Consider the following 13,342-nt stretch of genomic DNA (forward strand, 5'->3'; position numbering starts at 1 on the left):
AGTGATTTTGGAGCTCAGAAAAATAAAGTCTGACACTGTTTCCACTGTTTCCTCATCTATCTCTCATGAAGTGATGGGACCGGATGCCATGATCTTCGTTTTCTGAATGTTGAGTTTTAAGCCAACTTTTTCACTCTCCACTTTCACTTTCATCAAGAGGCTTTTGAGTTCCTCTTCACTTTCTGCCATAAGGGTGGTGTCATCTGCATAGCTGAGGTTATTGATATTTCTCCCGGCAGTCTTGATTCCAGCTTGTGTTTCTTCCAGTCCAGCGTTTCTCATGATGTACTCTGCATAGTAGTTAAATAAACAGGGTGAAAATATACAGCCTTGACGAACACCTTTTCCTATTTGGAACCAGTCTGTTGTTCCATGTCCAGTTCTAACTGTTGCTTCCTGACCTGCATACAGATTTCTCAAGAGGCAGATCAGGTGTTCTTGTATTCCCATCTCTTTCAGAATTTTCCACAGTTTATTGTGATCCACACAGTCAAAGGCTTTGGTGCCGGGGTCCAGCCCTGGTGGATCCAGGGAATTCGAAGCGGGGACGGCATTGGCGAGGATCAGGAAACAACTGCTTAATTAAACGTTAATTAAGGATATAAAGAGTAATAGAATAAGGATAGTTCAGTGAGGAAATTCAGTGGAGAAAAGAGGCTGAATAATTCAGCCAGAAGGTAAGAGAAAGAACGACATGGTGAGACCAAGTTTCGGTGAACAAGGCCCGCACTTTATTTTCCAAAGTAGTTTTTATACATTAAGTTATGCATAGAGGATAATGGGGGAAGGGGTAGAGTCATGCAGTAAGCCAGGCTTTCTTCCTGCAAACTTATCATATGCAAAAGTTTAGGTGACTTGCATCATCTTCTGGCCCGGAGGCCTTTTCCTCTAAAGGTGATTATTCTAAAGTCAGGCGCCAGCCTCCAAAAAGTATTAGATAAAGTTGCATTCCTACAGAGCAAAGGTGTGGTGGGCTATAACAAGAAAAAGAATTAACTCAAGGGTCCCAGGTTACAAACATTAAAGCTACTATTTACACCAATTATATTAATCAATACACTGCCAGGGACACAGCAGGTAAGGGATATGGAGACTTAGCAGCAAATATTGGCCCAACAAGTGAAAATCCCTTCACCAATACAATTTCTAATCAATCTTTTGACTGCTCAAAGGAATCTGTATTTAGACAGTTTAGAACATCTCATGCCTCTCACAGTTTGGAGGCTCTGAGCAATCACATGTGGCCGGAAAAACCTATTCAGGCAGGCTAGAGGACTTCCAAGGGAGTTTGTAGGTTGAAACACTGTCACACCCAGGAATTATTAACTGGAGCTGTAAGCTAACTCTTTTTTCAGAGAGAGGTAGTGGGGGACAGGTGAAAGCACAAAGCAGAAAGTAGGCAGACTCTGGTTTTGGGGGTAGATTGCTTGAGAATTTCCAGGGAGACTCCTGAGGCTTGATACTGCCTTTGCGTATGCCAAGCCTCCTTCCTCATGACCTTTGCCAGGGGCGGAGCTCGCTCCCCGCACTTTGGCATAGTCAATAAAGCAGAAATAGGTGCTTTTCTGGAACTCTCTAGCTTTTTCCATGATCCAGTGGATGTTGGCAATTTGATCTCTGGTTCCTCGGCCTTTTCTAAAACCAGCTTGAACATCAGGAAGTTCACGGTTCATATATTGCTGAGGCCTGGCTTGGAGAATTTTGAGCATTTCTTTACTAGCGTGTGAGATGAGTGCAATTGTGCGGTAGTTTGAGCACTCTTTGGCATTGCCTTTCTTTGGGATTAGAATGAAAACTGACCTCTTCCAGTCCTGTGGCCACTTGAGTTTTCCAAATTTGCTGGCATATTGAGTGCAGCACTTTCACAGCATCATCTTTCAGGATTTGGAATAGCTCAACTGGAATTCCATCACCTCCACTAGCTTTGTTCATAGTACTGCTTTCTAAGGCCCACTTGACTTCACATTTCAGGATGTCTGGCTCTAGGTCAGTGATCACACCATCGTGATTATCTGGGTCGTGAAGATCTTTTTTGTACAGTTCTTCTGTGTATTCTTGCCATCTCTTCTTAATATCTTCTGCTTCTGTTAGGTCCATACCATTTCTGTCCTTTATCGAGCCCATCTTTGCATGAAATGTTCCTTTGGTATCTCTGATTTTCTTGAAGAGATCCCTAGTCTTTCCCATTCTATTGTTTTCCTCTATTTCTTTGCATTGATCACTGAGGAAGGCTTTCTTATCTCTTCTTGCTATTCTTTGAAACTCTGCATTCAGATATTTATATCTTTCCTTTTCTCCTTTGCTTTTCACATCTCTTCTTTTCACAGCTATTTTAAGGCCTCCCCAGACAGCCATTTTGCTTTTTTGCATTTGTTTTCCATGGGGATGGTCTTGATCCCTGTCTCCTGTACAATGTCACGAACCTCATTCCATAGCTCATCAGGTACTCTATCTATCAGATCTAGGCCCTTAAATCTATTTCTCACTTATACTGTATAATCATAAGGGATTTGATTTAGGTCATAACTGAATGATCTAGTGGTTTTCCCTACTTTCTTCAATTTAAGTCTGAATTTGGCAATAAGGAGTTCATAGTCTGAGCCACAGTCAGCTCTTGGTCTTGTTTTTGTTGACTGTATAGAGCTTCTCCATCTTTGGCTGCAAAGAATATAATCAATCTGATTTCAGCGTTGACTATCTGGTGATGTCCATGTGTAGAGTCTTCTCTTGTGTTGTTGGAAGAGGGTGTTTGTTATGACCAGTGCATTTTCTTGGCAAAACTCTATTAGTCTTTGCCCTGCTTCATTCCATATTCCAAGGCCAATTTGCCTGTTACTTCAGGTGCTTCCTGACTTCCTACTTTTGCATTTCAGTCCCCTATAATGAAAAGGACATCTTTTTTGGGTGTTAGTTCTAAAAGGTCTTGTAGGTCTTCATAGAACTGTTCAACTTCAGCTTCTTCTGTGTTACTGGTTGGGGCATAGACTTGGATTACTGTGATATTGAATGGTTTGCCTTCGAAACGAACAGAGATCATTCTGTCATTTTTGAGACTGCATCCAAGTACTGCATTTCGGACTCTTTTGTTGACCATGATGGCCACTCCATTTCTTCTGAGGGATTCCTGCCCACAGTAGTAGATATATTGCTCATCTGAGTTAAATTCACCCGTTCCAGACCATTTGAGTTCACTGATTCCTAGAATGTCGACATTCACTCTTGCCATCTCTTGTTTGACCACTTCCTATTTGCCTTGATTCATGGACCTGACAGTCCAGGTTCTTATGCAATATTGCTCTTTACAGCATCGGACCTTGCTTCTATCACCAGTCACATCCACAGCTGGGTATTCTTTATGCTTTGGCTCCATCCCTTCCTTCTTTTTGGAGTTATTTCTTCACTGATCTCCAGTAGCATATTGGGCACCTACTGACCTGGGGAGTTTCTCTTTCAGTATCCTATAATTTTGCCTTTTCGTACTGTTCATGGGGTTCTCAAGGCAAGAATACTGAAGTGGTTTGCCATTCCCTTCTCCAGTGGACCACATTCTGTCAGATCTCTCCACCATGACCTGCCCATCTTGGGTTGCCCCACGGGCATGGCTTAGTTTCATTGAGTTAGCCAAGGCTGTGGTCCTAGTGTGATTAGATTGACTAGTTTTCTGTGAGTATGGTTTCAGTGTGTTTGCCCTCTGATGCCCTCTTGCAACACCTACTGTCTTACTTGGGTTTCTCTTACCTTGGGCATGGGGTATCTCTTCACGGCTTCTCCAGCAAAGCGCAGCCATTGCTCCTTACCTTGGACATGTTTAATAAAAATTAGGGTAATGGTAGAAAAAAATTTGTCTCACTGAATATTAAATCCTAGTTTTGTTAATTAAGGTTAGTGTTTATTAAGATTCACTTCTGAAATAATTATTTGTTGTTATAAAATTTAATTAAGTTAATAAGAGGACATTCTAAGTTTGTTTCTGAAGACTAACTTCATAATCAACCTTTGGATAAACAGCAGATGATCCATGATCTACAACCAGAGGATTAACACCAGCTTATGGTCATTCAACAAACTAAGTCAGACGACAAGGTAAATACTGGGCTACCCCTAATAGAAGCTCTTAAATTCTTCCTTGTGACGTTACTATTACTGCTAGCTATATTGCTTTCTATATTGCTTATCTTACAGAATTGTTGTCTTTTCCATTACCAATTGTGTGACTGAGTCTCTAATAAAAGGATGATCTATCGTTCCATATGAGATCAATGATTATAATAATGTAGCTCTAAGTATGAGAAGAAGCCAAAAGAAGGAATATTTTCATGCACTATAAGAGACTACTAGTAAGGCAGATATGATCCAGGACTTTTGCTACTTTCATAGCCTAATCCAGTAACAGCACATTGAGTGGACAATCAAAACATCTTCGCTAGACCTGGGAATGAGCATTCCTAATATATCTTTACTAGACAAACATTCCTAACATCATGGGACAAAATGATCACAATATGGCCCCAAAACCGTGCTCAAATCTATGGCCATGAAGGGAGTCTGAGGCTGGAAGCTGGCACTTGCCATCTGCCTCTACAAAGATGAAATCAGGAGCCACTACAGCTGCTGACCTTCTACACCCGCAGAAAGGAATTCAGGGTAGAAATCATGAATGAGGCATTTTGTGCTCTAAGAAAAACTGGCAGGACAGGTCTTCAGACAGTTAGACGTTTTCAAGTAAAGATTTCATGAACCCCAATTCTTGCATCTTCTCTTATCTAAAGAAGCCCCAACATCACAGACCAATGTCTGGCCTTGGTTCTCCTGACTAGCCCCTCTTTTAGGCCCCTCGGCAGGTTTTCTACTTCTATTAATCTTCAGGCCGTGTATCTCTAACCTTCTTGTTAAGTTTATTTCTTCTAGAATACAAATAAAATCTCCAGATGCTGATGCAACAAGGATACCAGCTGGTTGACACGCGGACTATGCTAGAACAAGCAGCTTTCTCATTCCACAGACTCTCATCTCCCTCCAAAAATGCACCCTGACAGTGTGGGCATTGGGACCAGGACCCCACAACCCTCCTGTCCAGCAGGAAGAAGCCAGAGCAGTTTCTGCCCCTTTCCCCAATGACTCGGGTCCCCACGTCGCAAGAGAGGATAGGCAGGTAGTTAGACATGAGCAGGGTATAAAGGGGCCAAAGATTTGGCCCATTAATAAGAGGGGAGAACACTGAATCCTGCCCCAGGGCACAGGTGTGAGGTCTTGCACCAAGGCCACAGAAGCAGAGCCCAGAACCAAAGTCACCTCGAAAGCTGACTGTCCCACTTTATAACTGTTGCCAAAAACCCCCTGCTGCTGCTGCTGCTAAGTCACTTCAGTCGTGTCTTACTCTGTGCGACCCAATGGACGGCAGCCCACCAGGCTCCCCCGTCCCTGGGATCCTTCAGGCAAGAACACTCGAGTGGGTTGCCATTTCCTTCTCCAATGCACGCAAGTGAAAAGTGAAAGGGAAGTCACTCAGTCGTGTCCGACTCTTAGCGACCCCATGGACTGCAGCCCACCAGGCTCCTCTGTCCATGGGATTTTCCAGGCAAGAGTACTGGAGTGGGGTGCCATTGCCTTCTCCGAAAAACCCCCTAATACTAACTAAAAAGCTGTCTGACTCCCAATTAGGCAGATGCCCACTCCATTAAACACCCTACAGCGTCCCAACCACTCACTTAATGCCAACCTTTCAGCACGAATTTTCTTTGTTTTAAGGCTACAAAACGTGGCTATTAACTCATGCACGCTGTCAACTCTCCCTGGTCTGTCAGCAGTTGTCAGCCAGCTGCGCTCGCGGTGCCCACTCTCTCTCTGCTCTTTGTTTTTAATAAACTCACTCCCTTCTGAAATGCCCTGTGTCTGGAAATTCTTTTCCAACCCACGCTCAGACTGCCTGAACAGTGTCGACTTGGGAGCTTGGGAGGCAGGCTCCCCATATGAGCAGAGGGCCCAGAGGCGCCAGGGCGGCCTTGAGAGGAGGGTGGGGGGCACAGGGCCCGGGAGCCAGTCTTCAAGGGATAGAATAGGGTCAGAACAGAGGGAAGGAGGAGCTCTGCCCCACAGAGGAACCCTCCCAGTGGAAGGACCGTCCCCACAAGAGAAGCATGTGGATGGTGAGGACTCCAACAAGCTCTGAGCTTCCCAAGGGAGGCTGGCGGTTCCAAAGGGCAGGATGCGCCTGAGGCCTCTTTTTGCCTGAAAAACAGAAACTACACAAGTAATCTCATCTCTGCAGAGTCATTCCTCACCCCGACTTTCCCCTCCCATCCCCCAGGACAGCAACTTTCTCTTCTTTCCCTGCCCCCTAAACTCGTCCCCCTTCACCCGCTCTTCTAGATCATTCTGGGCTCTGCACACTCCTAGGCCTGCCCCATCCTTCATTTTCTCCCCTTCCCACTTCTTGTATTCTAGATTCTTCTGCCCACTATACCCTCTGCTCCCTGGGTCCTGGATCCTTTGCAGCTTCCATGTGGCCTCAGTTTCACCTACTCACACATTTCACCATCTCTCAAATCCATGGAAGAACGTTTGCAGCCCCCACGTGGACATTTGTTTTCCTGCAGGGCTTCCCCCAGACGCTGGAGGCCCCAACCAGACCCCCTCTGAGAGCAACCCTGCCCTTCTCAGCCTGGTTCCAGCTGGAACCTGGAAATCCTGCCCTCTTGTCCTACATTCTAGGCCCTACCCCAAGCCGTTCCCTCACTTCCCCAGGGCTGGAGTCCAGGAACCGTATTCTGGCCCCCATCCCCACTGCTCATGCCCTTCAGTTTTTGAATCGCCTGCACCCTCAGCTCAAGACTTCTGTCTCCTCCAGGGTCCTGACATCCCCCAACTCCTGTGCAAAGTCTGCCTTTCTAGCCCCAAAGGATTCCAATCTCCTTCTCCACCTGGTTTCCTGGACCCTTTCTCCACCCACTCCTCTTCCCTGGGATTCCTTTGTGCCAGGAGATTTGTGCCTGCGTGTCGCTAACTCCCTTCACAAACAGATGCAAAACACATAGAAACATACACACACACACAAATAGATATAAACACACAATACACAGACATACACACACACCCGTGTACACACACGTATGTAGGCACATAGCTACATACATACACACAAATAAACATATATGGATACATATTCACACACACACACACTCAACCCACAGATCTCCCGCACCAGGGCCTTGATTGATTGGCATGGAGCTCTTCTCTGAAAACCCCGCCCCCTGGGCTTCCTCTTTGAAGCCGGCACCTCCCACGACGTCTCCCGGAGGACGTAAATTCAGGGTGTGTTCTGAGAGGAATACCCACAACTCGAGCTTGCGCCATGTCTTCACTTCTTTCGCTGATCGTAGACAAGGTCTTGGAAGTCCGAGAGTGGGTGCGGGCTAAATTTCTCACACAGAAGGTAAAAAAATTTTCCGTGATGTCCTGGACTGGATGCTCTTACCCAGCAGGGTCCCCCAGTCTGCTGGGGAAGGGCACCTGGCTGGCCAGGAAGTTGCCCACTCTACCTGGGGATCTGGTCAACAGAGGGGGTCTGCCAGATGAACCTTTAATGGTTATCTGCCCTGTGGGTGCCAACTTGGGAGTTTGGGGCGGGCTGATCCCGATCTGTTGGGAGGGCGAGGAGCCATGGGGCCTTGAGAGGAGTCAGGGGTGCACTGGGGCCCGGGCAAGGGAGAGAATTGGGTGAGAACAGAGGGAAGGAGAAGCTCCACGCCACCGAGAAGCCCTCGAAGTGTAAGGACCGTTCTGGGAAGGGAAGTGTGGACGGTGTGGACCCCAGCAAGCTCTGTGCTTCCCAAGGGGGGCCTGGAGGCTGGCAGTTCCAACAGCGGGAGATGTGACTGAGGCCTCTTTTTGCCTCAAGAACTGAAAGTGCACAAGCAGCCCCGCCCTCACACCCGCTTTCCATTTCCTTCCCTGAGGACAGTAACCCGCTCTTCTTTCCCTGCCCCCTAAACTCGTCCCCGCTTCCCGGCTTTTCTAGCTCCTTCTGGGCTCTGCCTACCACAGTCTTCCTCATTCTTACTCATCCTGTGCCCTCGTGTTCTAGATTCTTCTACCGCGCTCCCCTCCCCTCTCTTGGCTCTGGCTCCTCTTCAGCCTCCGCTGTGGTCTCAGAGCGGTCTTCACTTGCTCACACATCTCAGCCTCACACAAGCTCAGCGGAAGCACATTTGAAGCCCAGAGATGGACATTCCCTGTTTTGTTACATATACTAGTTTGTGGTATTTTGTTAGATTCCTCATGTAAGTGATATCATATAGTATTTGCCACTGTTTTCTCCCACTTAATAGATTATGTTTACTCTTTTATCTAACCAAAAGCATCTAAAGCACACCAACTGAGAAATGAAAAAGGGATACAAATGAACTTATCTACAAAACAAATAAAATTATAGATGTAGAAAGCAATCTGATGGTTACCTGGGGTAAGGAGGGGAGGGATAAACTGGAAGACTGAGGTTGACATGTACACACGACTATATATAAAATAGATGAGGAATAACGACCTTCTGTATAGCACAGGGAACTCTACTCAGTACTCTGTAATGACTTATATGGAAAAAGAATCTGGAAAAGAGTGGATATATGTATGACTCACTTTGCTGTATAACTGAAACTAACACAACACTGTAAATCAACTATACCCCTAGAAAAAAAGATTTTTAAGGTAGGAAAAGAACAAAACTCTTAATGGAAAAGAAAATGAAAGTCAAAGCAATGTACATGTACCAGATACATACCAGTGTCTGGTATATGTTATAATAATATGTATACTAAAAATATATATATATAATATATATATGGGGCTTCCCAGGTGACACAGTAGTAAAGAATCTGCCTGCCAACACAGGAGATGCAAGAGATGCCGGTTCAATCTCTGGGTCACAAAGATCCCCTGACGTAGGAAATGACAACCCACCCCAGTATTCTTGCCTGGAAAATTCCATGGACAGAGGAACCTAACTGGCTATATAGTCTATGGGGTCACAGTTGAACACGACTGAGTGCGCGCACACACACGTATATAACATACATGATATATATCATATTATATAATATATAATGCATAATACAATATATAGTAGATATATATACTATGTTTGTATGCATAATGTATATTTTCTGTGGGTTTCTCATAGATAAATTAATGATATATGGAACAGAACAAGCCCTGAAACCCTTGAACTGTTGGGTTGCCCAGTCCAAGGGATGCTGATATTTGTACTACATAAGATAGCAACTCGTTAAACGTGAATCGTTCATAAAACAATATCATATATATCTTTAAACAGATGTTTGGTCGCCAAATAGCAGAAGCCATTACAGTTTAATTTCTTTTTATATATTTGTTCAGAATCTATGCTATCTTTGCAAAATCTTAGAAGACAACGTCGTTTATTATTGTTAAAGAAGCCACATCATTGAAGGAAGTTAACAGTAGAGATTTGGATATCCTTAATAATTATAAATACTGACTCCTCTGTCTAAGAGAGAGGACTGATTTAAAACTGGGGAGACATCGCTAACATGATAACAGGTTTCAGGAGACACAGATTACCAGCTTGGCTTCCTGTGGTGGCCACTAAACTGTGATTTCCTCCAACACTGGCAAACATTTAGAAATCGAACTTTTGCTGTTTTAAGCAAGACACCAACTGTGCCTGGCAATGAATAGACTTGACCATGGAGATAAAGGATTACCAAACTGACATGTCGTCTTCTGCCTGGTTCTGTGCTGACCGAGACTCCAACCGGGCGCAGAGTAGGGGAAGGGCCAGATGGTGACCAGGCAGGACCCTAGGAGGCTTTCCCAGAATAAAGCCCCAGCCGAGTCTTCCGCCTGCCTTTTGTCTGTAGAAAATCTTTCATCAAAGAATAAACTTGGGGACTTCCTTGGGGGTCCAGTGGGTGGACTCTGAACTTCCACTGCAGGGAACGCAGGTTTGATCTTGGTTGGGGAACGAGAATCCTACTTGCTTGCGACGCGGCCAGAAAATAAAAAGTAAAAAATTTTTTAAAAGAATAAATTTAATCAGAGAAGTGAAAAAATGCAGAAAGCAAAGGAAAACAGTCAAACAAGCCAAAATAATAATACTTCAGCCATTAGACAAAGTCAAGGACCTTTATTTAGTTCTTCCTCAAGATCTATAGATATTGTTCTGTGCCTTATATGGGAACTGTTTAGCAGATACTCAAACCCCTACCAAGTGGAGGAAGTTAACTGTATGTTGCCCACAAGCAAGTCAACCCCAGACCACTTGGAAGCAGAAGGTTGATGACGTTGCCTCTTCATTACCTCACCACCGACCATGGGTCAATAAACATTGTGAGACTCCTCACTACCACCACCAGGCTGGGACACACAGTCTTAAGGCATTGCCTGCTGTGGCCCTCTTTGCCTGGCCAAACAGTAAAGCTAATTTCTTTCTACTTCACCCAACACTTCCTTAAAGGTTTCATCCTGCACCACTGTACAGAGGCCAGATTTTGGCAACAAATTGGCCGGTCGGTATGGGGTTGACTTAGGGGCAGCCCCACGGGGGTCCCCTGGCTTGATCAGACTCTCCGAGGTCATTCCTCCACGCCAGGCTCTTTTGAGAAGGCAGAGGGTTGGAAGATTCCTTCAAAGGCCAGGTGGCCTGGGACTCTTGTCAAGAAGGCTGAGCTCCAGTCCTACCAGGTACTGCATCCAGGCAGTGGGGGCTCTGAGTCAGAAGTGGAGGGTGAAGGAGGACCACCCTAGAAGTTGGGGAGGCCACCTTCACCTTAAAGAAGTTTCTCCAGCCTATGTCAGCCTGAATGTTTCTGCTCCAAAGAATTATTTGGAGGAAGGAGAAAGAATCAGGGACATGGAGACACCTTGGCCAGCATCTGGGTAAGGCCCCAGGTGAATATTCTGAGGCTCCTTTGAAACAGGAGGGGAAAGGGCAGGGCACAACCTTTGACATATCCCGAGGGCACAACATAAATGAATTAAAATCAAACGGGTCCAAGATGGCCGACAAGTCAACTTGACTAGACCTTGATCCTTGGTATAACTCATTGTAACACATCAGCAAGCTAAATGGCACACTCAAGGTGCCGTGACAGTTCCGAGGTGGAAATCCCCTCCCCTTCCTCAAAACTTTTGGAATAATCCTCCCACTTAGTAGTCTAAGAAATGATCCAGCCCATAGAAACTACCACACCACATTTCCAGGCCGTTGTGCTCACCCTCTGTAATGGCTCACACTCTGTCTGTGGGGAGTGTTTCTCTATGAATAAATCTACTTCTTACCTATCACTTTTTCTCTCACTGAATTCTTTCTGTGATGAGACATCAAGAACCTGAGTCACGCCATGGACAAAAACAGAAGAGGGCACTCAATACACCTGTGAGCCCCTGGGAGATCTCAGATACCTATTCAGGACTACCAATGAGTGCCATTCTAATGAACACCCCCAAAATCTGGTTTCTGGGGATAAGATTTCTCAGGATAGCTCTAAAGAGCCAACACAGCTTGGTAGAGACTGTACTCCAAAACAGACAGGAGATAGATCTTCTGATCCCTAAACAAGGAGGGACTTGAGCCATCCTGGCCATGTGAATTTAGAATTGACTGATGCACCTACTCGTCCATGTTATGCCATATTGATGATGCTTATGATTGTTCCATGTACTGTCAATTGTCTAACCTGTTTTTTCTCTTCCCAGGTCAACCAGCTACAACATGCAGTGCCAGTTCAACAAAGATATAAAACTACAGCCGACCACGGAAAATATCACTCACCCTGAGATGGACACCGCTATAAGGACTCTGAGGCTTGAGACTAGCAAGAGGGGGAGGCCCAATACCCCTCGCCATCCCAGTTCAGCAGGAAGTAGCCAGAAAGATCTCGACACCCTTATTCCCAAAGAACTGGGCCTTCCATCTCTTGAGGGGGTAATGTTAGGTAGTTAGAATAGGGAAAAGGAGTCCAGAATGGTGGTGTCTAAAAGATGAGGAACAGAAAAGCCCGCGAAAATAGAACAAAAGAAGATCTGAGGACCGGAGTGAGGACCTCAGGTAAAACAAACACCACTCCTGACTGGCCCAATTGACATAGGACAGGCACAGGAAAAAAATGTATAAAAAGAAGAGCCAAAGCTAGCTTGCTAGCTCTCTCCTGCATGCTGGGGTCCTCATCTCTTCGTGTCTTTGGATCAACGTGCCTTCACGCCTCAAAGATGGATTTTCCTGCTATCTTCTAAATAAAATGGAGCTGTAATACTGAGCTGTAACACTGATTTGTGTAAGAGCTATAACACAGTCCGTTCGAGACCTGAGGGCTATAACACGGTGTCTCCGAGACCCGAGAGCTGTGACACGCCGAGGGGGCTTTAATGTCCATCACTCCAAATCTTCGTTGTGACGAGACAGAACCGAGGAGCATACACTCGCCTGATACAACCAACTGAGGCCAAGATGGCAGAGTCGACTTCCACTAGACCCTGAGCCTCAGTATATGCTCATTGTAATATATCAGCAAGCTAAGTGACCATCCACCACAGTTGGCAAAGTGAATAACCATTGTTTCACACTGATCTATGACTCTATCTGATTTAGTGTTTTAACCCCTTTTGATATTTTCAACAAAACTTCCTAAATCAAATTCTAATGAAGTCTTCTTGACCCCTAGCTAACTCTGGGATGCTTCAAAGGGCCCCTGAAACAGGACAAAGAGAGATATTAAGCTAATTAGGTTCATTTGGTAGGTTAAATTACATGGGCAGTATTATCAAATGAGTAATATGTTGAGGTCCTTTAATGGACTGGAACCTGGTGGTCCGGAGTCGATGATAAGAAAGTAAAAGAGAGAAAGAGAAAGAGGCTGATATTCCTTGGTTTATGCAGAAAACCAATAAAGTCCTTTGACACAGGGCTTGCGTCGCTCACGAAGGCACCTGGCGCCCTCTCGAGGCGGGTGAAGGGACAGGGCGCCTTCTTGAGAGGGTCTTAGAAGCCCGGGAAGGAGAGTGAGCACGACGGGTCTCTGCACTCCACAGAGTTAGCCTGAGAGAGAGAGAAAGAAAGACATGGGGACCAAAGCTTTGGTGGAGCAAAAGTGTTTTATTCAACATTGTGTGGGTATTTGTACTGTCTTACAAGATAGCTACTTTCAGCAGAGATAAAATCAAAACTTACAAGTTCTCAAGGAAACATGAAGTCATCCATATGAAAGAGAGAGGGTTGTAAATAATCACTTTTACTGTATGGTTCATAAAAAGGAAGAGGTTCGTAATAGTTACTTATCACCGTATGGAAAAACTAACGACGGAAATGCAT

The 13,342-nt window shown here is 45.2% G+C and overlaps 1 long non-coding RNA gene across 1 annotated transcript; it reads left to right on the forward strand.

Annotated features, from left to right (window-relative positions):
* Positions 1–7,259: 7,259 nt before the first annotated feature.
* On the forward strand, positions 7,260–12,876 carry LOC147353910 (uncharacterized). The gene is made up of 2 exons (XR_015146044.1): positions 7,260–7,432; positions 11,731–12,876. It is a non-coding gene; the product is annotated as an uncharacterized LOC147353910 (long non-coding RNA).
* The last annotated feature ends 466 nt before the right edge of the window (positions 12,877–13,342 follow it).

The sequence above is a fragment of the Bos grunniens genome, chromosome 18 (genome assembly GCF_055505025.1).
Source record: "Bos grunniens cultivar Pamir isolate PY7600 chromosome 18, Bosgru_T2T1.0, whole genome shotgun sequence".
Classification (NCBI taxonomy): domain Eukaryota; kingdom Metazoa; phylum Chordata; class Mammalia; order Artiodactyla; family Bovidae; genus Bos; species Bos grunniens.